Consider the following 24,724-nt stretch of genomic DNA (forward strand, 5'->3'; position numbering starts at 1 on the left):
TATGTTATGGATAACATATTGTAGAGCATTTGGATTTTGCTGTCTCTCCTTTAAAGGTGTAGCATTTGTTCTGGCCAACAGCTACATAACTGGGTAATTCTCTTGATTCTTTGGGCTTCATTTTATGCTTTGTTTGGGCAAGTGTATATTAATTTTGACCTTAACCATGGGATATGGTCTTACTCCTGGCTCCTAAAAAGTGACCTTTCTGAGGTCTCAATTTAATGACTGATATGCTCAGTGAAGTCTTTCCACTATGACTGGACCAAAACTTCAACATCTTTTAGCACTGCATAACCTCTGGCATTTCCATTTATTTCTTAGCTCCACTGCAGCTGCTGTCTTGCTGGATCTCAGGTTCTTATAGAATCTTAACCTATAAATGTAAATCCCAGACCAGCTCTCAGCCAAAGAGCTAAGGAGAATCTGCACACTGACTTCTGAGACCTTCAGCTGTACAGCTTACTCCTCTCTGGAATCCTATTCTGCTAATTCCAGCTCCTCCTTTACAACCCCTCTGTTTTAATTTCTGCCTCCTCAGCTCAGTGAGACTGATGTTCTTCACTTGGGCTTCACCTCCTTGTGCCACATCCTGGGAAGTGCCCCCAGACATAAAATAAGGTTGAATGTGGTGCTTATCTCATATTTACAGACTTTCCAGGACTCTAGTCCTGTACTGCCTATTATCCAACGCCTAAAAATTGTCACCATGTATTTTGTTCAGTTTTTAAATGGTAGAGTAAATTCAGTAGCAGTTACTCCATGACAGCCTGGAAGTAAACATCTAATAGAGGAAACTATTATCTTTTTAATCCTTGCATCTTACTTCATTGGTTCATTTCACTGTATTTTCTTGCTGCTCCTCCACTAACCACACACACACACACACACACACACACACACACACACTGGCACCTTTATGAATAATGGGGCTATGTGCTTTTTTCTCTCATGGTCTCACTTAAAATTGGTTTTGTTTTAAAAAAATTTTTAAACATGTTTTAATTTATTCTTTATCAATGTCAATGCCAAATTCATAGTTACAAATATGGATCCTCCTTGTTTGACATTAAACATTTATCATATTTTACTTTCTCTTTTCCACCTCTCTCCTCACCTGACATCTCTAGGGAATGTTTATAGCATACCTTTTTCTTTCTAAAATTCTTTGTTATAAATTGAACTTAGCTTCACAGGCACATTAAAAACAATTCTTTAGTGTTAAATCTAAATTTACTTCTCACTGCTCGTTTTTCTAAAAACATAGCTTTACCTTTATTAAATTCTGTATTTTGATTAGTTTTTGCTTGAAGGTCTACTTTAAGTTATATTTTTTAAAAAGCATACATGAGTCATATAATTTCTGAATTCTTACAAATCTGAACCAGGTTTTCATTTGTCCTTGCATTTAGGTAATAGCTTGGCTCAGTCTATAATTCTTGGAACATAATGCTTTTTCTTCAGAAGTCTTTACATTTTCTCTGAGGTTTTCTGGCATTAGTGTTGCAAATAAAAAGTCTAATGACGGTTTTTAGTGACCTTTTTTTTTCACAGTTGGCTGCTTCCAGCATTTGTTCATTATTCAGGCCATGGAAAACCATCTGGGTATGATTCCTTTTCATTATACTGCCTAGTCTTTGGTAAGTTTTCTCCATATAAACAATGAATCCTTCCACTCTGAAATGTTTTTTCTTTAATTATTGCTTGACATTCATTCATACTATTTTCTCCTTCTGGAACTTCTGTAACAACAATATTGCTTCTCCTACTTCAATCTTTTCTGCCTTTCAACTTTTCTCTTGAATTCCCAACTCTCAGAGTTCTAGAAGAATGTCCCATAGTTACTCTTCTTTTTATCTCTAAGATCTATTTTTTGGTTCTCGATTTTTACTTTACTTTTCAAACAAAAGTAATATATGATGCTTTTGAACCTAAGAAAATTAGCTTCCCCACCCCCAAGTTCTTCCCTTTATTCTATAGCAACTGTTTTACTAGAGGTTATTTAATCTGAATACTCAACATTTTATCCCCCTCATTTGAACCACTGAATTTCTCAATTTACCTGGCAATTTTTCTCTTATTCTTACAGAGTAAGAATGAATTTTTCCAGGATGAACACCCAAAATGTGAATAGTGGCTCATCAGTGTCCCCTTCATTTACTCCTACCTGTGCCATTTCCATCTCTAACTCTTTAGCTTCAGGGATGCAGATGAGAAGTTTCCGATTATGATGCATAAATGATCTTTCTATATTCCTTTTACATTCCTTGGGTTGTTTCTTTCTGAAACTGGAAAGAAGAAGGCATCAAACATGTGATTAGGATACCATATTTGTCACAGCAGTTTCCACTTATTTTTCCTAGACTGTGACAGGAAAATTTTACTTTTGTTTCCCACTTAAAATTCTTTAAAAGAAAAATTGGATATACTTCAAGTTCCTTCCTTATAGAGAAGTAGGAAGGTTGTTCTGGTTCCAACAATCTTATGAAAAGAGTCCCTTGTGAGGAGGAAGGGGAAACACATTTTTAAGTTACTTTCCTCCCACTGAAAACATTTTGAAATACTTTCCTTGAAACCACCTTTGCAATCTTGAATTTACTGTGGACTTCTGTGTCCAACTGCCTAAACAAGAAATAGGGAAATATGCCCATGAAAGTTAACCTCTGCTGAATACAACCATGAAGTAGAAAAAACACAGGGAACATCTGTATTTTATACTGTCAATATGTTCTCTCTTATTCTGGAAGCACAGGTTGTCTTTCCTCTGTCAGCTGCAAAAATATTATCTCTCTGCAGGAATGAAACAAGTGTGGAATATATATTATGCTACCACATTACATGCATACCTAAGCAGAAAACAAAGAAAATAACCATTTAATATATAACTCAATTTTGCCTCCAGGGACAGATAAAAATTTTTATTATAATACCCAAATGGTACAGTACATAAATATACATGGGAAATGTGATAGGACCAAGCCAGGCTCTTTTGGCTACATGCTGGTGGCTAAAAATTTATCATCTAACCTCATCCTAATCTTCCCTTCTCATAGACATGAAGTAGGCTATATTTTTTATAAGAGCCAGGAATTTGGAGCAAAGGAGATCAAAACTGATCACCATTTTTCAGCAGATCATTAATTTCTAAATGTCTGTGGAAAATAACTATTGACTGATATCTTTCAGTTTCATTTCAAGCATAACACCTTATACTGTTTACTTACGAAACAACCAAGATAGTAAAAAAAAAAAAAAAAACTAAACGAACTAAATTGGTAATTTAATAACTTCAGATGATTGGTAATTTAATAACTTCAGATGGTTTAGAGGTATTTATCCCTTTTGAAATCAATAACCTTTCATTTGGAATCTTAAATCCACTTTAATGAGCATTCTGCTGGCAGCTGTTTTATTTAGGATCCGAGCTTATACAAACAAAAGTAACAGAGGCTTTTACCTAGATTACAATTTACAGTTAACTTTTGCAGACCACATGACTGATTTGAATGTATAAGTCCCTACAATTCCATTATACATGTTTCTTAAAAATTTGAATGCTTTTAACCAGAGAAGAGCTTATATAGGACGAGTGTTGTCGATGTGAGGAATCTCGATGTTGCTCAGTTATTTGCAGCATGTCTGAAATGGCTCTTCTAACACTGGTTCTGTCTTTGAAAGCCCATACAGAGCAATAACATGACCTTCTTAGAAGCAATAAGTGAAAAACACCCCTGGATAATGCCACTGACTTGCTACATAAGTTGCATTTTTATTGAATTATCAAATTGAAATATTTGTCAACACATAATACCCTATTTCTTTGTATCTTCACATTCACTCACTCTGTTTTAATTCTGACAATGTCTTCTGCACTATTTCTTCTCTATAAGAAACTTTTTGAGGTCAAGTAATCTATCCGTATAAAACTTATTAGAAACATCCTCCACAAAACAAGGGGCTGAATTTATTGTCACTGTAATCTGCATTGCTCTGCCTCTGTGCACCAGGCACCTAAGTAGCTCTGGAAGCCTCCAGAGTTTGTTCAGAAATGAAACTTTCGACTCATCACTGTTTCTCTGTGAGATGCTGTCCTATCTTGCACTAATGTTGCCTCCTGGGAGCACTTCAAAGCTATCACGCCCTTAATACACCAAAAAACCATGCTGCATTCCCTTCATAGTTTACAAAATTCTTCATAAAAACAATGACTTCATCATCTGTTATAATTCTACTTTCCACAGGGATCAAAAACTAGTCCTTGAGCCATGTGAGAGATAGCACCAAGTAATGCCTCCCCACCTGTCCCTTTCCCAGGGGCCTTTAATACAACCTCTCTTTAAACCAAAAAAAGAAAAAGAAAAGAAAAAGTACAAATCACACAGACAGACTCCAAATCCCAGCTTCTGCTCAGCTGGAGCCCCTTGCCCCATTTAAAAATATTCAAAGATCACCTCTTATCCATGAATAACCTACTATTGCTCCATGAATATCTTATTGCCATGCTTACCTGAGAATGAAGCTAGCAGAGAGGAAAGCAAGCGGGGAGATAAGGAGAGCCCCCATCCTCATCTTAGCCCAAAACCAGCCATCACCTTTGGTCTCCCTAGTTGCATGTGCCAGTAAACTCCCCTTTTTGCAAAAGTCAGTTTGAATTTGGTTTTATATCACTTGCGACTGAAATAATCTTGACTAATATACTAATAATTACCAAATTTTATTGGGTTATGTAAATATCATTGCCTCGGGAACATGAAACAACAAATCCCTGGGATTTCCAACCGTGAAAACTACAGTCTGATGAGTGATTTAATTAAACATGTACATATAGATCACTCCCCAAGCTACATACATAGAAATGAGGAGAGACGAATCTGAAGGAGACAGAAAAAAAAACTTTCGCATTTTGAAACAATGTATTAAGAAGACATGTGCCCAATGTCTAGGATTGGAAGGATAAATGATTCCATTTTATGTTGTTATTAAATTGTATGACCCTTCATTAAAGTTAAATGCATTTAGAGGAATTAAGCTTATCAAAAACTTGGCAGTGTAATATAAGTAATGGTTCTTTGTTTATTTGACATCCTCCTGTGAGTTGATTCACAATTTTAATTTTGGAAAGCAGTATTTCTTTGATGGGGACTGACGGAATGATGCGAACTGCTACATCGTTTTGCATGAAGTCATATTGATTGTGAAAGGAAACAGAGGCCAAGTGACAACCAATTTTTCAAGGAGCATTATGACAGTAATGTTTCTATATTGTCAAAGGGATCACAACAAATTAAGAACTGAAATTAAACTTTAGGAGACAATCTCCTATCCTTTTGAAGATAAGCACACCAGAATTCTATAACGACAAAAATTCTAAATATTTTTAGTGGAAAAACCTTATTTAAAAAATATGTATAAAAGTTATGTACCAATACCAAGCACCTATTTTGGACACAATGGTAAATGGAAGAAATGGTAAGCAAAACAAAATACAAGAGAGAGCTTGCAACCTAGTGAGAGAGGAAGCATTAATCCAATCACAGAGAACTATAATTCCAATTGGGATAAATGTCACCAGAGAAATATGCCTACCACCATAGAAGACAATACTGGGGGCTTTACCCTAAACAGATAGATGAAGGAAGGATTTTGTGAAGAAGTGATATTTGAAGAACAAATAAGCACTAAGGAGGTAAAGAGGGAAAAGCACATTCTGGTGAGAGGGACGAGCCTCTCCATGGGAGTAGAGAAGGATGGGGTAAAAATCAGAAACCTGAAAGGACTGTGCGCCCAGAACCTAGGGAAAGGAGGTGGAGAGTAAGGAGAGGTAGGCTGTGCAGGGATGGTAAGTTTTCTCCTAAAGCAATGGGCAGACCTTGAAGGGTTTTAAGTGGAGCCTGGGAAGATCAACTTTGCATTAAAAAAAAAAACAACCCTTTGGCTTCAGTCTGGATAATAAATGGGAAGAGAAGTCAGGATGCTGGCAAGGGCAAACAGTAGTTGGGCTAGGGAGAAATGGGGGTGAGGCCAAGACACAGAAAGGGAGAGACAGAATCTGTCATGGCAGTTTACATTCATCATGTATTGAGAATCAGCACCATGAAATCTGACTGAAACATTAGGGAAGATTTCAAATATATTAAAAAAATAGACAGAATAATATAATGAACCTCCCGTACTCAACACTTAGCTTTAACCATGTCCGACTCAGCTAATCTTGTTTTATCTAAATCCCCACTCATTTCCCTGCTCCCATATACATATATATATATTTAATTATGAATATTTCAAACCTTCAGAAACGTTGTGAGAATAGTACACCACCACCAATTTATCATTAATCTAGATTCACTAGCTGTTAACATTTTGTTAACTTGTTCTACATATGTGTATGTGTGTGTAAATATATGTATTTCATCATCTAACTCCTAAAAGCAAAGTCTTTCTCCTAAACAACCACGACACAATTATCACACTCAGGAAAAGTAATATTATCTAATATACAGTCCATATTCAAAAACTTCCCATTTGTCCCAATAATGTCCTCTATAGGTAGTTTTCCCCCTGACCCAGAATCCAAACAAGGATTATGCATTGCATTTTTTGGTCCTGCCTCTTTATCCTCCAATCTTAAAGAGTTCCTCAGCCTTTTTGTCTGACATGACGTGGATGCCTTTGAAGAGTCCAAGCCAGCTACTTTGCAGGATGTCCTTTAATGTGGGTTTGTCTGTTTCCTCATGATTAGATTCAGGTGAAACATTTGGCAGTACCATCACATAGAGGGTATTGTGTCCCTCTCTGTGTATCACATCGGGAGCCATATGATGTCAGTCGTACCGCTATTAATGATTATTCTTTCACTTTTTCAACTGCTTGAATTCATATCCTATAGGCATAATCCATTAATGAGGAAACCAGACAAAGACTGCACAATATAATTTCTATTTCCCCATGAGTATCTTAATGCCAAAAGACATTAACATAGGTCATTTACACAGACAAAGCTTTGTCGGTTTTATTCACGGAAGGTAGATATAGATCATAATAGACATGGACTGGGAATAAATATCCTGCAGCAATTAGAAATTGGCACACTTGGGAATTAGAATCCTAAGAAGTAAAGTATGAAGGTGAAGCTTGTGGCCTCAGGAACCAGACTGTCGGGGATGTCATCCTGGCCCTGCGGCTCACAACCTGTGTGACCTTAGACAAGTTACCTGCCCTTTCTGGATCTGCTTCCACATCTGTGACATGGGTAATCATTAGCACTCATATGTCTGGCTTGAGTACTGAGTTGCTACACATGCAATGCACACAACAAGCTCTCAGTGATGCAATGATGATGTTTGCAGTGAAGGACCATTAAACTCCATGTGTTGACTAAAAGAAGAACCTAGGTCTTCTTTATAAAAATATTGTCTGAAATTTTGACCCTGTTAGAAATATAATGTGGTAAAATGTCAACATGTTTGCATAAAATCACTAACATCATCATCTAGTGAGAACTACTTAGGGCAAAGGAGTTTGATTTTCACATCAGATAACAAGCACTTATATTTCCCAAATAATAAATGGTAATCTTAACAACGAAATGTGTCCAGTGACATTTCCCATTGAGGATTTTATTACCTCCTGATCATTAGTGATATGTATGTGATCTGTCTGGTGAGTAAGTGTACATATAGTATTTACACGCCCATGGAAAGATCTAAATCACAACTAGAAAAAGGTGTGCTCAGAGGTCTAGTCAAAGATCTAGCCTAGTCTCAGAATCACTTCTTAAACCTTACAATTACAACATGGTTTTAAATTTTCTAAGATATTTTTCTGCTTAGGGAACTCAGCTACAGTATGCTTACCCACTGTCTTGTATTTGTATTTGTCTGTGTGGTGTTGATGGCAGCCCTAGTTGTTTTCCCTGATTGTATCCCATTACCCTTTTTTGAAACAATAACTTTCTTTTCCTTATGGAAATTTCACTGTTAGTCATTCATGGCTTAATAAAATTATCCAATTTTTAATATATGGACTATTGTTTCCCTTAAATGAAATAATTATAATATCAAGTAGAACAAAAGAGTAATCCTTAACTTTGCATTTTTATGATTTGAGTTTTTCCTAAAATGTGTAGCCATAGTGGAAATCTTTTTGTTTTTCCTTGCAAGTGATATAGACAAAAATGAAAATTTCTCAAAGTTAGAAGTGACTTGAATTGTTACTATTTCGTTTAGGAACAAAGGAGTCAACTAACCTATCCTAAAATTGTAGAATAGGGAAAAGAAAAGAAAATGTAAGTAACAAAGCCTTGACTTTAGTGCCATATCCTGAATGGCTCAGGAAAAGACAGGCAGGGTGAAAACATCTAGAGAAAACAGAAATAGAGGAAGGGAGCAGGGAGAAGCAAAGAGACAGAGGAGGGAAAATCCAATATGGCTGGTCCCTGAGTCCTAAAATTTCACCCTTCCCAGGGCTCAGGGTAACTGCCCCAGCCCTACCCTTTAAGACCACTCTTGGGCTTGCTTCCCTCAACACCCGCTCTGGGTGTCCTCCTGCCCCCAAACCTCAACTATTACACCTCCAACCCACTCCACCTACCAATACCCCAAACATACACGGTATGTCTTCTTTTTCTTCATTGTCGTCTTTTATTTTTCATCTGATTCCTTCCATTTGTCAAAGTTAAATAACTTCCATCACAGGCATAAATTTAACAGTCACAAAACCTAGATGTACATAAATCTTCATTTCCTCAAAACTGACTTAGCTCACAAGCCCCCATTTCCACAGATGGAAGAATACCTAACTTTGCCAATTTAAGGAAAACTCAGACATTTCTGGTTCTTCTCACTTTCTTTGGACTAATACAAAGTCAATAAGAAATTCACACTCTTATTTCCTTCTCTTCCTTCCATTGATCCTCTAAATGTGGAGGTAGGAACCCATAATTATAAGGGTGGAGCAGCACATACTACAGAGAAGAGGGAGTTCAGTCTAAAAGAGAAGACAGTGAAATAGTCCAGTAAGTGCCCAATCACAAGACCAATGAGAGTGTCAGGGGAGCAGAGTGAATATAAAAAAGAACAGAGGGAGAAGACAGAACAAAAGCTCAGCCACAAGGGGCCAGAGACAGCTTCAGAGAGGAAGTGATTTTTAAGTCAAGGGTGAGTAGGAGTTAGTCAGGTTAAGAAGCTGGGTAAGGAAGTCACAGGGACCATTTGCTAAGGCATGGAATCAGGGAAACTGTGACATGCTTGGGAAATGCAAGCAGCTCCCTGTGGCTGGAGCACAGGGAAGGTTTGGAGGAGCGGGTAGAAGATGAGTCTAGAGAGGTGAACAGAGGTGTACATCAAGCCAAGGAACTGGGTGGGATCGTATTCTCTAAGCCGGGAGTCGGCAAACTGTACGTGAAGTCCAGATCGGCCTGCTGCCTGGTTTTGTACACAAAGTTTTAATGGACTCAACCATGCTCATTTGTTTACATAATATTCATGATGCTTTCACGCTATACCATCAGTCAAGGACTTCTGACAATGTATGGCCATCAAGGCCTAAAATATTTATTCTCCATATCTTTACATAAAACTTTTGCTGACCCTTCTGCAACCCACTTGAGAAATATACGCATCCTCTTTTTTTGCACACATTTTTAAATTCTTTTATTGAAGTATAGTTGTACAATATTACATAAGTTACAGTTGTACAATACAGTGATTCACAATTTTTAAAGGTTGTACTCCATTTATAGTTATTATAAGATATTGTTATGTTCCCATATTGTACAATATGTCCTTGTAGCTTACTTTATAACTAATAGCTTGTACCTCTTACTCCCTTACACCTTTATTGCCCCTCCCCCCGCCCCTCTCCCCATTGGTAACCACTAGTTTGTTCTCTCTATCTGTGAGTCTGCTTCTTTTTTGTTATATTCACTAGTATGTTGTATTTTTTAAATTCCACATATAAGTGGTATCGTGCAGTATTTGTCTTTCTCTGACTGACTTATTTCACTTAGCATAATGCCCTCCAAGGCCATCCATGTTGATGCAAATAGCAAAGTTTCATTCTTTTTATGGCTGAGTAATATTCCATTGTATATAGCTATACCACATCTTCTTTATCCATTCATCTGTTGATGGACACTTAGGTTGCTTCCATATCTTGGCAATTATAAATATTGCTGCTATGAACATTGGGGTGCATGTAGCTTTTTGAATTAGTGCTTTTGCTTTTCTTTTGGATATATACCCAGGAGCGGAATTGCTGGGTCATGCGGTAGTTCTATTTTTAGTTTTTTGAGAAACCCCCATACTGTTGTCCACAGTGGCTGCACCAATTTACATTCCCACCAACAGTGCATGAGGGTTCCCTTTTCTCCACATCCTCACCAACATATGTTATCTGTATTCTTTGATGATAGCCATTCTGACAGGTGTGAGGTGATACCTCATTGGTTTTGATTTGCATTTTCCTGATGATTAGCAATGTTGAGCATCTTTTCATGTGCCTGTTAGCCATCTGCATTTCCTCTTTGGAAAAATGTCTATTCAGTTCTTCTGCCATTTCTTAATCAGGTTGTTTGTTTTTTGATGTTGAGTTGTATGAGCTGCTTATATGTGTTAGATATTAATCCCTTATCTGTCATATCATATGCAAATATTTTCTCCCATTCAGTACATTCTCTTTTTATTTTGCTGATGGTTTCCTTTCCTGTATGTACCCTCTTGAAAAGAAAAAGTTCTCAAAGACCTGAAGCGCCACTTAGATATCTTTAGTGTATTGATATTTATATTTGTGCAAACCTAAAACTAGCTGTAAGCATCTTATGCTTATGGCTCTTACATAATTATACAAATTTGCATATTAAATTTAAACAAAAATGACATTCAAATGAATGGTATTAATTCAATGTGACAGATGACATCATTTGTATGGAAACAAATTTCCACTCTTAACATGGGACTGGCTACTGAATACAGGTTCTTTTGAATTTAGCAACTTAAACCACTTGGGCCACATGATGGTTTTCCTTACTTGAACTAGGGTAAAACCTATGTTAATATAACAAAAGATAGTGACTTCATTGAACTTCATGTGTCCTGATTGCCTCGTTTTGGGCTACAAAGTCTCTCTGCCTTCTTTTCTGTGTCAGCTGTTGATAATTATAGTAATGCCCATTTGTACAATAAAAACACAAACACACATGCAGGCACTGAAATCAATTGTCAGTTCTCAGTTTTAAGGCAGCCATTCAGATAATCCACAATTGCTTGTATTTTTTCAATGTCATCTAGATAAAATAAAGAAATTTGAAAAATAACACAGAGAGCTACAGATTCTGGATACATGCAAAGCTGAAGAAGAAATCTAACAGATATTTATTGTGGCAAAAATATAGCTAAAAGGAGCTAGTCCAAGCTAGGCGAACTCAAGAGGTGGCAATGGGTTAGAGAGAAGAGGGCAAATATGAGAGTTTTCGGTACACTATCTGGACAAGACTCTAACATCAAATGGTTGTGAGGAGGAAGAAATGCGAGGGAGAATTCTGAAATGACTCCCAGGTTCCTGGCCTGGGCATGGACATTCATCAAGGTGGGAAAACACAGAAGAGGTGGAAGTTTGTGAAGGAAAGACAATAAGTTCACTTGGGTGTGTTGAAATTAAGGCAACTGGGAGACTAAGTCTTTATCCTGAATGCAGTTAGGTATATTGGACTGCACAGTCATTAGCAAGGACTGGCTCAGACAAAAAGATTTGGGAGCTAGAAATAAGTGGTTGTTGAAGTATTTATACAGTTGAGTGGGTCCACATATAGAAAAGTAAAAAGTGAGAGCAAGAAAAGCACTAATAATGCTCAATAAAGAAATAGCCATTAGAGACAGTTGTATAAATAACTACATGTATGCATCCACAAATATTATCAAGTCAGGATGATCTGTGCTGATGGAGGGAAACTGTAATATGCATAATATGAAATACCAATATGAAAATCACTCTGCCTTTGGGTGGGTGTTTGCAGAAGATTTACTTTTGTTTGCTAAAATTTGGTTTGCTCTTCCAGAAGGCACATTAACTTGAATAAGAAGGCAAAATGGTATGTAATGTGGCCTTCACGGCTGGTTACCGACCCAGTATCCATTTCCCCTTCTTTCCTAACAGATCCTTAATTTTTCTCAGGCTGTCAGTGTGCCTGATGAGAACTGCATTTCCCAGCCTCCTTTCACCTATGAATGGCCATGTGACACAGTTCAGGTGGGTGAAATATAAGTAAAAGTCACCAGATGGAACTTCTGGGAAGGCTTTTAAAAGGCAAATAGACTCGGCTGCCTGGATGCTTCGTCCTTACCCTTCATCCTGCAGGGAAACATCATTTGAGGCGGAACAACCGTGTTGTGACCTTGAGGCCCCAAGAACATGGTAAGGATTACTGGATGGAAATATAGGATGGTCCCGTGGACTTCACGGAGCCCCAGTATCCGCTCTAGACTTCCTACTTCCAAATGTAAGCAAGAATAATAAAACCTCTCATTTTTTGTCACTGTTTTCTGTTTCCTGAGGTATAGTGCAATTTCTACCCACCCAGAAGCCCTGTTTGAAAATGGTCTTAGGTAAAAATCTCTCCTTAAATAGCCTGTAAAGTTAATGTAATGTCCAGGAAAAAATGAAGAGTTGATTCTCACCTAGATATAACAGGAAGCCTGTCAACCCTATCACTTGATTAGACAAAGTAGGGGGAAAAATGGGGGTGGGCAGCCAGGAGATGAGCTGGCCATGTTAAACAGATTCCCTCTAAGGCCGTGTCTACCAAATCTCCATATTCTAATATCCTCCACCATGTTTTTATTTTTGGTTTGAATTTTCCCCCCATCCTTAGCATAGTGGAAGAAAAAAAAATGAACATAAATAGGAATACTCTTACTTACTAACATTCAGTGGCTTCTCATTTTCCACTCAATTAAGAATACGTAGGATACTTTATTGAACTATTAATCTGTGATTTGTTTGACCAGTGTTTTCCTCCCCTATTCTAAGCAAGTAGAAAGGTTAACTGCCGTCTTACTTCGGGGGAGCTTTGTGGTAGAATCTTGAAGGCAAACTCCCTAATACTCCTGCTGGCTGATTGGTCTTGAGGAGTCTGAGTTCCATGGGAGACAGAGGCAAAAGCAGGTGCAGCGAAGAAGAGAACAGACATAGCCCCATACCAGAAAGGCACGGTGGTGTCTGCAAACAGCAGGGATGCCCATCGTACTCCCGGCAGTACCTGGGGGAGAGGAGAGAGCCTCTGAGGGGCTTGGCTGTGTGGTGGAATGAAGGAGGCTGTACCCTGGACAATGGGGTTCCCATGTAAAGAAAGATTCCTGCAGCCCCAAAAGAGCACAGAAGGAGAACAACTGCCATTTAAGGGTCTTTGACAGCTTTGACAAGGAGACTCCCATGATCAGCCAAAAGTTAGGGGCAGTTCCTCTGTGTTTCAAGGAACCACAGAAGTTTCTGAGATGCTGAGGGAGGGAAAGAGAATCCCCAGTAGACAGACTGAATGTACTTCAGCGAGGTGGGATAAAGCCTCAGAGGAGTATCTTGCACACTCCATTTGCGATTCAGGAGTCATCCCCACCGCCAGTACAATTCCTTCTACTGGAGGCTCAGCCTCTGCAGCACAGTCTCCTCGGCCTGGTGCCCCAGACACTGGCTTTTCTTCTCCTGCGTGAATCCTATGCTCACGAGGCTTTTCTGCCTCAGTTTTGCTCAGCATTTCTGCAAAATGCATTCACTCACAGTAAATGAGTGTCCATTTTTTCAACCCTCAAACACTTTCCTTTCACAAAACTCTCCTTGATCCTGAAATTGTAAGTCATAATTTCCTCCTTTTCATCTCCAAATTACTGATTACTTCTCTTCTTGGGGTATTTACCCACACTACCTTGTGCTACGCTCTCCTATCTGCTCCCTCACTACACACACCTTTAAAAAAATGTATTGAACATCTACAGTGCACTCTGAGGACAGTGACTGTTTCCCAGGTACCCAGCATAGGACCATATATGTATTCACTTACCAGCAAATACTTTGCGAGGGCCTGCTATGTCCCGGCCCTGAAACACTACAAAAAACAGAACATGGAGTCTGTCCCTGAGATTCTCCAAGTCTGAGTATCATGCATGGTCAAGGCTCACAGGAGTGAACATAATAAATTCCCAATGAGTAACTGTTGATATTAATTCTTAGGATTTTAAAGCTGTATTCAGCTACTTAGAGGAAATTTTAGCAAAATGGGTACAATGATTCCTGATACTTCAGAATATGCCTCCAATATGTGGGCAGTGGGGGGGGGGCAGGAGAGGGGTGGAGTAACCACTGCACTTATTAGAAATATAAAACAGCAAGAAAAACTTAAAAGTGTGCCTTAATCATTTCCATTTTGAAACTAGATAATTTTTATTTTTCAAGATGACTGTGCAAATAAAAATATTACTCCTTATTTGAAATCCATGAAAAATGCTGAGATGAAGGAAGTCTTGTCCAAAAGCTACTTTCTCTTCTCAGGACTTGTTTCCATAGCCTTTCATTCTTTTCTGCTGTCACTGCTGCTTTGGAATTTGCTATTATGTGTAATAAGACTCCATCACAAATGTTTGTGGGTAGGTCAAGAAATGTTCCCTGGGGATCTTGGCACAGTGCATTGGAGACTCAATCCCTGATCTCCCTTCCCACGGTCCTCATCCTGTGCTCAAGCTCTCTGTCTCCTTCCCAGTTCTCCATTCTCCTGACTCTACTAGCTGTTGGGGGCAAACTTGCTGTTTTCAATCTCCCAAGTATGTCACAAATCTTCTATCTTCGTCAGCTAGTGAAGGAAAGAACACTGGCCTGGAATCAAGAAGCCCAAGGTGATTTGGTCATTTTTTTCAATCAATAAATATTTTAAAGCATTTTCTATAAGTCAGGTATTGGACTAAGCCTTAGCAAACAATGATGAACAAGACAGTAGAGTCCCTGCCTTCAAGAAGCTGACATTCCAACAGAGAAAAACAGTAAACAAGAAGATTATAGATAATGATAAATGCCAAAAAAGAAAGAAATGGAGTAATGTGATAGATAGTACCTGTAGGGGGTAATAGGAATATGGCTGTCAGAGAAGGCTTTTCTAATATTCAAGCAGAGAATTGATGTATGAGAAGACACTACAGATTCTAAGGAAGAGTGTTTCAGGCATCTCATCCTACGATGAGAAAGAGTTTAACATGTCTAAGGCACAGAAGACCAGTGTGGCAAGAGACAGCCAGCAGGATGGAGAGGGACCCTATGTGAGTTCAGTAGAAAAGGATTAGCTCATGGAGGGCCTAGTAGCCACATGAGGAGTTTAGATTTTAATCTAAGAGTATAGGAAGTATTCGATGTGCTTTCAGCAGAGAAGTGACAGATACCATGTTTTAAAGATCATTATGTCTAATGGGTGGAGGGTGGAGTTATGAATACCAATTAGGAGACTGCTGCCTAAATTCAGGCAAGAGAAGGGGAAGGATTCAATGCTTTCGAGTTGGAACTTGCAGGACTTAAAGATGGATCCCATGTGTAAGGCGAGGGAGAGTCAATAAGATGGAGTCTGGATTTTTGGCTTGAAGACTTTAGTAGATGATGATGTCATTTACTGAGATGGGAAAACACTCCAAGCCTATCTTGCCTGACCCTGGGCGATTTGGTCTCTTCAACTATGATGTGAATATGTTGAAAGAGGTAGAGTAGATGGCCTCAGACACTTCTTCAGCACTAAAGTGGCACAGCACTATTGGATAATTAGGACATGATATGTTTTTCTTGCTTTCCATTAAGAGAATAACACAAGCCTTGGAACAAGAGAGGCTAGGAGCTCCATAAAGTTCCCACAAAGCTCCATAAAGCCATGTGACTTTGGCAAAGAGACACTCTGTGCCTCTTCTCCTCATCTGCAAAATGGCATCATAAAACTGCCTTGCTCACTGGACTGCTAGGAGGGATAACTAATTTGACTACGTAAGACCCCTAGAATATAATAGTGCTCAGTTAATTGTACATTCTCCTTTCCTGACAAACTCAACACTTGCTCCTTCTCTCCTTTCATCCACTTCACTTTGTAAATGTCTTGACTCACTGATTTCTCTTTTTTCTGATTATAAACTAATTCCAAGATTGGCGATGCCCAGAACAGAACTTCCCCTGTGTCTCTCCCTGTGACAGTCACTCAGTCTTGATGTCTCTGCCTTCTCATCTGGAAGTTGAGCATTGAAGAGGGAGGGCATTGCAGCCAGCTCCAAGCCTGTGGACTCCAAGTTATCAATACTAGGATTTCAACATTCCAGCTTAACTTTGGCTTATTCATCTCTCCCTGCCTTCTAGCTCCAACCTGCTCCTGAGGAACAGGACTCCAAGAACTGGGTGGGTCTGAGAAGAAAATGTGATGGAAGGCTTCAGGCTGCTTCCATACCCTGAAACCCCAGCAATATGTCTTTTGCTGCTGCTGACCATATTACTTAACGCTTGGGGAATGAGATGGGCACGCTGCAGGAAGGTATATGATGGTCTTATCTGCTGCCCACACCATGTTTTCAGTTACCAAAAACTAAAATTTTAACCACCATAAAAATTCACTGATAAATGATCACCTTCATTTTTAAATTTATGCCTCTAATTTTCATTATCGCATTCACCCACTTTTCCTTTCGGGAAGAAACCTATAAAATCGAATTCCCCAAGTGTCAGGCAAAAAGACGTTTTTCAAAGGTTTCTTACCGACCAGACAGTAACCCAAGTTATGTCTGTAGTTTCTGCTATGGCAGCTAGAGGGCAGTGCAACTCTCTCTCTCCCCTCCCGCAGCCTAGCACATATTCTCCATCCCCCTTCCAGCTAAGGGCAGGGGAAAGAGACACAATGGGGGGAAACATGCTCACATACCGCAGGAACAGAGGGGGAAGTGACTTGAAAAGAAACAAGCAACACGAAGTTCACAGATCGCGTATCTGGGTCTTGCTTCCTCCTCGCTCACACAGCATTAGCTGCTTTCAAATGCATCTAACACACCCTTCACCTTTCCTCAGCCTCTTTCTACATCCTCTCCTACACCCAATTCTTCAGATTCTTCAAATGTGAGCTCATCTCAGCCCTCACCCTTGTACGCTGTCACGCAGACTCGCTAAGCACCTCCCTGAATATGCTGAGAGGGCTGCAACTCTTTCTTCCTTTCCAGCTCAGTGCTGGCCCCGAGGGCCTGTGACCCTGACTGGGAGAGGTGACTACTCTTATGAGGTCTTGGTGTGTGACAGTGGGCAGACCATGTGGCAGAACCTAATTCCAGAGAGACTGGTTGCTGCAGGGCCGCCCAGCCCCACAGGCAGGGAGGGCGTAACAGGTGTGTAACCAAGTGACTGCTGGCAGACAGTGAGGCAGCTGAATGCATGAACGCATGAGTGCCCCAGGTGCCACCACAGGTCACAGAAGAAACAGGAGCAGCTGGGCTTTGTGGGCAAGGCCAGGCACAGAACTATAGCAAGGGTAAAGGAGGCCACAACAGCATCATCTTACATTCACAGAGAGCTTCCTGCTTTCCAAAACTCAGGCACAAAGACCCTGGTGTATCTGTTACTTCATGTAAGCAGGGCATGTATTACAATCCTCTCTTTATAGGCGAGGAAACACCTCATATGAAGGTTAAGCTGCTTGTTCCAGACAGACATTCATAACAGAGCTCAGCTAGAATCCACTGCTAGGGTGACCACTTTACCCAAAACATCATTGACCTGCATGAAATCACATATCAGGAGCAAACTTATAATGTGGGAGAGAACACCTGACAGGGGTTAGCAAGGTGAAGGTCAGGCTTCTCACCATTTCAAATACATTAGACCCCTACACCTGGGTCCTTCAGCATGCCCAAGTACTCCACAGGAGGAGCAAGAGAAGGGACCACAGCCAAGGCCCAGAAGAAAGAAAATGTGATTAAATGAGACGGCTTCCCCACACAGGACCTGCTGGGCACCAACCTCTCAGGAGACGTCTGAAAGCTTGGGACGGCCTCATTCCCTTCCCCTCCCTCCTCCTAGAAGAGAGAGTTCTTATTGCCAGAATAGTCTAACTACAAGAGCTCATAGTGAGGATACTGCAGCCCATCCACTAGAGATTTTTGCCTGCAGGAAGCTTTTTTATTGGCAACTCAAAGACAGAATATTTCCATAGGGCTTCCCCACCTCCCCTGCCCTATAACTTTAAGGAAGAGAACAAAAAGATCAAAAATGAAAGCCATCTTAGTGGTAATCTATAGGTTGGAATGAGACATCCGTGTTTTGCTTTTAAATTGATTCTCCTTTTGTAAAGCATTTTTTTTCAAAAAATTAGTGGTAAGGAAGGTAAGGCACTGCATATTCTATATTTTTATATCCACTCTAGTAGATTTTGATACAGTGTTTTGACTCCTGTTTGAATTTCTCTGTGACCTAGATCAAGCAACCTTGTTTCAGGTTCCACATTAGTAAACATTAAATTGTAGCTTCCATCTATATCCCACACGTTATTTGGTTGATGAAGTAACTACAATAAGACCATATTTACAAAATAGCTAAAACTAAATTATGGTTGTGTAAGATGTCAATACTTAGGTATCTTTGGGACACTTCCTGAAGCTACCTATGACAGTTTGTTCATTTTTCTTTTAATTAGGGATTTATTGTATTTTATTTTAAAATAAATAAATAACCTGACTGCAGAGAGCCAAAGTATATGCTAAAGGTGATGTGAGTCACAAAGCTTGTTCCCAGGTAGAGATCACATTTCTTCTTTTCCCTGAAGAAATGTTTCATCTGAGAATACGTTCAAGTAATTGACTACTTGCTGACCTCTTGGATATACCATATTCTTATGAATGTCCCTTGAAGACTTATGCTTCAAGATGGCACACCCAGCACATATACTTACTTCTACTCCTTCACAAAATCACAGGACATTTATGGTAAAGAAATACAGCAGGAATAGTCATGATACGATCATGACCAGGAGGAAGAATATCAGTGAGAAATTTATTTTGATAAATTTCTTGGTAATAAGAAAGAGGATGGGATCATATTACTGGATAAACCAGAGTGAAGGAAGTTAAAACACAGAACACATTTGGAAGAAGACTGCAGCAGAGGTAAAAGCCATCCTTTATGGCAGAGTCCTAGGAGAACATAAATATACGGATGACGAGAAACAAGAGTAGAAATAGCATGCAAGGCAGTCATCAGTGTAATTAATTAAAGTACTCTTATGAAATATCTGGTCCAGGTAGCCTCTCCCATCTCACTCCCATCCCCTTGCACCAAAGCAATTAGAGACTGTGGATTCTGAGCAGCAGAACTGCACTCCACACCCATATACCCTAAAGGAAAATCATCCTGTCAGCATGTCCCACCCACAGAGTTCACAGATAGGCCCTGATGGGCAGTAGAGATCGTTTTAGGAGAATGAGACCCACGCCACAGCAGGGAAACTTGTAACAGTAATCTGTAGGACTGACCACTAATACTCAAAGAAATCCACAGCCAAGATGAAAGATTTGAGAAGGGCCCCAAGGGAGCTTTTTGCTTTGATGAAACTATTCTCTATCCTGATTATGGTGGTAGTAACATAAGTGTATGCACTTATCAAAACTCAGCAAACTGAACATCTCTAAAGGGTGAATTTTACTGTATATAAATTATGCCCCAATAAATCTGAACTTAACAAAGAAGCACAAACCACAAAAGGAAAGAAGCCTAAAGTTGTTGACATCTGACCTGGTCTGTAGCGATCCTGGAGAGTTTGTCCCCTTATGTGACAGCACAGAGGAATGGCCATGGAAAAGCTGGCTCCATCTTAGCAAAGGCAGGAAGAGGGCCTGACTGATGTAGAAGCACAAGAGAGATAAAGTCCTACGTACACTGAGTACACACTGAGCACCAGACATACTGAGATCCCTTATTTTATTCAATTCACAACCCAGTGGATACAACTACCTAGGGAAATGTCCCTTATCCCCCTGGATAGGACTGTTTGGGGGTGTCTTACATCAGCTGGGGACACCTAGATAGGTGCTCAATAAATGTGAACTCAAGGTCATGGAAACAAAAATAAAAGAGGCTTCTTATAAAAAAGGAACCACCAGAAAACAGGAAAGGGTTACTGGAGATTTAAAATATGGTTGCTAAAACTTTTCACATGCAATAGAAGGGCTGAAAAATAAAATCAAGGAAGTCTACTAAAATGCTGATCAAAAAAGAAAGAGATCAAAGATATGAAAATTTGAAATCATAGGGGATTGATATAAGAACTACACCCTGCGAACCAAACTGCCAGAAAGAGAGAACTGAAAAAATGCACAGGAGAAAATAATTAAAAAAACAGTGGTTGATGAATAAACAAAATGTGATTTATACATACAATGAAATATTATCCAGCCATAAAAAGGACTGAAGTATTGATATATGCTAATACATGGATAAATCTTAAAAGCATTATGCTAAGTGAAAGAAACGAGACACAAAAAGCCATGTGATTCCTTTTATATGAAATGCCCAGAATAGATGAAACCATAGAGACAGAAAGTAGATTAGTGGTTGCTAGGGGCTAGGGGAAGAGAGGAATGGGGAGTGACTGATAATGATTATGGGGTTTCTTTTGGGGATGAAGTATATGTTCTGAAACTAGACAGTGGTTATGGTTGCACAACTTTGTGAATATATAAAAAACCATTTAATGGTATGCTTCAAAAGGGTGAATTTTATAGCATGTAAATTATATGTTAATTCTCAAAAAAGAAATAGTAGAAAAAAATTCTCAGAACTAAAAAAAAAAAAAAAACCAACAAAAAACATAAGACAAGATTGAGTATTAAGCAGAGTAAATATGTAGATGCTTATTTCCAAATCCATCTCTATGGAATTGAACACCAAAGAAAAAGAAAAAAGGAGCTAAACAAAAATCAAGAAAAAGTTATTTACAGGAAAATTGAAATAAAACTGCATCAAACTTCTCGTCTGCAACACCTCTAGAAGACAATTAAAACATGCCTTTTCATAGTTCTGCAGGAGTATATTATTGACCAAATTAGAATAGGAAGTCAGACATTGATGAGACTAATATCTGCTAAGAAAGTACTTTCTATTTAACAAATAGTATGATGAAGTTGATATCTTAGTAATATAATGAAAACATTTGTGTTTTCACTCTCCACAGAAAAAGTAAGGCAATTAGCAACTTAGGATGAAAAAAAATAGTTGTTCAAAAAAACCAGTGTTTGAATATGAACAACAAAAGTGTAGCATGATTTTGAAGAATCTGAGTGTGAAGAAAGAGAACCAATGTCTAGAACATGCTCCCTTGAATAGTTCAGTGACATAGGATTGCATTCCTTTTTCTAGGTGTTAAACCACTTCACTTGATGCTGCCCTTAATATTTATATAGTAAAAATATGAAAAGTGATGTTTATTGATATATTATAAATATAACTGATAAAGGAAATGTAATAAATATGGGGAGGGAGTAAAAGTTGACGATAAATTCCTCATCTTTCAGAGTGGGGAGGCAATAGATACTATTTAAATAATATGTTTGGAATAGAAGAATAGGCAAATTAAATTATAGTCATAACCATCAAGGACTAAAACAGAAGCAATTAAAAGTGATTTCCTCTGTGGAGGATACTGGGAGCTGGGATAATAGACATTCATTTGTTATTTAATGGCTTTACATATTGTTTGACATTTTGTTTTACTACATGCAAGTGTGACTCTTATGAATCAAAAAAATAGCACAAGAACAATTCCCAGGCCTGCAAACTTAACTGACTATAATTGTATGGAATACTTTCAGCAGCGGTATACAGAAAACTTGACTAACAGTGGCTAAAATCATGCCATTTATTTGTATTAAAAGAGATTCAGGGCTTCCCTGGTGGCTCAGTGGTTAAGAATCCGCCTGCCAATGCAGGGGACATGGGTTCCAGCCCTGGTCCGGGAAGATCCCACGTGCTGTGGAGCAACTAAGCCCGTGTGCCACAGTTACTAAGGCTGCACTCTAGAGCCCACGTGCCACAACTGCTGAGCCCAAGCATCACAACTACTGAAGCCTGCGCGCCTAGAGCCCGTGCTCTGCCACCACTTGCTGCAACTAGAGAAAGCCCGCGTGCAGCAACAAAGACCCAACACAGCCAATAATAAATAAATAAAACAAATAAATTTATTTAGGAAAAAAAAGAGAGATTCAGGGGTAGGCAGAGTGGTTTGGCCAGGGAAAAACTGGGCTCTTGCCATCTTTTTGTTCAGCCACTCAAAGCACTGGCTGTGGTCTCCCCTCATGATCCCAACATGGCCGCTGAGCTCCAGGCACCAGTTTTCTCACTACCATATCCCAAATCAGGAAGGAAATTAGCAGAGACACAAAGGACTACCTATCACATGCTGATCTCCTTTTATTTCTTTTCCAGAAACCACTGTCCTTTCTCCCTCCAACCCATTCAACCCCTACTTCTCTTACATTTCATTGGCCGGAATTACATCACCTTTTTGTCCCTAAACCACTCACAGGCAAAGGTGTAATTCACCATAACTGGCTTAGGCAAACCACATCTTCTCATCGGGGGCTGAGCACATTGCTCCTTGAACAAAACCAGTGTTCTTTAACAAGGAAGAAGACACAACTGGCTGTTGGATAGGCAATAACAGGGTCAACCAGGCTGACTGACCAACTAACTAACCAGTCACTGTCCCTCATGAGGAGAGGACTGCTGACCTATCTGGCAGAATCACAAAGCATGGATTCTCTGATGACAAAAGTCTGTATGGTCCTGAGTCCTTAATCCTCTGTTGATTTAATGTGTATTAATCTTTTGAGATAAAAACCCATTAGTCATGTGTTGGCATCAGCAAATTAACACTGGCTTCTGGAGAGAAACTCTTGAGAGAAAAAAAAATCACATCACTGCATTTTTCAAAGGTTCAACATCAAAAATTTATCACGTGTAAAAACCCAATCTGTTTGATACTCTTAAAATGATTAACTTTACAAATAGCTACTAGAAACAAGGCACATCTGACAACCTGAAGAATTAGAAGAGGAGGCAAACATTTTCCTTTCCGAATTAAAAAAAATTAGTCCCATCATTTCCAATGTTCCTCCCTTGTAACATTTTAGTGTTGCTCACACAGTTCTTAAGTCAAAGACTTTCCTGAGGATTCCACGTATCAGACGGTTATTGGCTTGCTTTTCAGCAGCTCTATCACAGCTGATTTACTAATATATCCTAGAGACTTTCGGTGAAATGTATACAGTAAAAGCCCATAGTGCCTCGTAATTCCCACCTATTTTAAGTTAAAGACTTAATGCGTAGATGGGATCTGACATACGATTGTTGCTCACCAGTGCACTGTCAGAGCAGGTCTGAATAATTAGCACCAGCAGCTCTTCTTTCCAGATATTAATACCTTATATCATAAATGTCAAGAATAGCACAAAGATGCAACTGGAAAGCCTCTGTAGAGGAGGGAGCCCATCAATCACGGAGGTTTCACTCTATTTTCCTTCCATTTTACTATCAGAAAATAAACCCAGCATAGTGAGATTTAAAGTCTTGACCTCCTCTTATCTATTACTTATCGCTATGCCTTCCCTGAAGCTGTACCCTGGAGGGAGGACTGAGAGAGAGAAGACTGCTCAGCTGGGGAGGGATAATGATGCGTTCAGCGGGTAAGAGGGGATGTTGGAAAAACCAAACCTCACAGCAGCACTCCAGGTGGTTCTATGCCCTCTACCTGTGTGCTTTGGGGACATGGAGACTGGGTGGTTGTAGAAGGCAGGCCCATGTGAGGGAGGTGTTTCTATCTGGACTATCTCAGTCCGTGCCCTACTCAGTGGAGAAAAGAAAACAATCTCTTTTATGGTTAGAGAATGAATATTGTAATAAATTTTAATGAGCTTCCTGAGGATCCCAAGCCCTAGACAAGCACCCTATTCAAACTAGGCACTCACTCTACAGTTAGCAAAACCACCTCCGACCCACCTCCGATAACAGGTATGACTCTTCCAACTGTAACCATGGGATCTCTTAATTTAGAGATGAGCAAGTCCCTCCTTCCAAAAAAACTAACTATTCTATCTTTAGAGAACTTTGGCTATATTGAGCTGAGGTCAGTCTCCTTGAAATTCCTGTCAGTTCATCCTATTTCCATCCTCTCGGGTCCCACTGTGCAATTGTATCTCCTTTTTCTTCTGGAAGCCATTTGTGTATTTGAAAAGTGCTATCTCAAAACTCCTGTAAATCAAGCTGACTGGCCTCAGGCTGTTTAACCATTCCTCCTGTGACAAACTTTCACATTTCAGTGTCTCATCTGAACAAGGCACAGCCTGCCTTTCCCTCTTTGAGTGAGTTCTCCCAAACAATGAGCAAAACACAAGAGCAGCAACAACGATAATGAGAATACTTAATATTTCTTGAGCATTAACCACAAGCCAGGCACTATAATGCATTTTATATTCATTATTTTATTCCATTCTTACAAAATTACTGTGCAGTAGCTGGATTTTTTTTTCTTATTTTTATTTTATTTTCTTAAATTTGTATTGAAATATAGTTGATGTACAATGTTGTGTTAATTTCAGATACACAGCAAAGTGATTCAGTTATATATATAATATATATATATATATATATATATTAAGATTCTTTTCCATTATAGGTTATTATAAGATATTGC

The 24,724-nt window shown here is 39.1% G+C and overlaps 1 protein-coding gene across 1 annotated transcript in view; it reads right to left on the reverse strand.

The window, feature by feature from the left end:
- The window catches only part of MEGF10 (multiple EGF like domains 10), a gene marked incomplete at its 3' end in the record, with an annotated part of 209,697 nt that extends 207,479 nt beyond the window's left edge, over positions 1 to 2,218 (reverse strand). The window contains exon 1 of the mRNA XM_082835227.1: positions 2,168 to 2,218. The remainder of the gene's footprint in view (positions 1 to 2,167) is intronic.
- Between the last annotated feature and the right edge of the window lie 22,506 nt (positions 2,219 to 24,724).

The sequence above is a fragment of the Leucopleurus acutus genome (genome assembly GCF_964270905.1).
Source record: "Leucopleurus acutus genome assembly, chromosome: 3".
Taxonomy (NCBI): domain Eukaryota; kingdom Metazoa; phylum Chordata; class Mammalia; order Artiodactyla; family Delphinidae; genus Leucopleurus; species Leucopleurus acutus.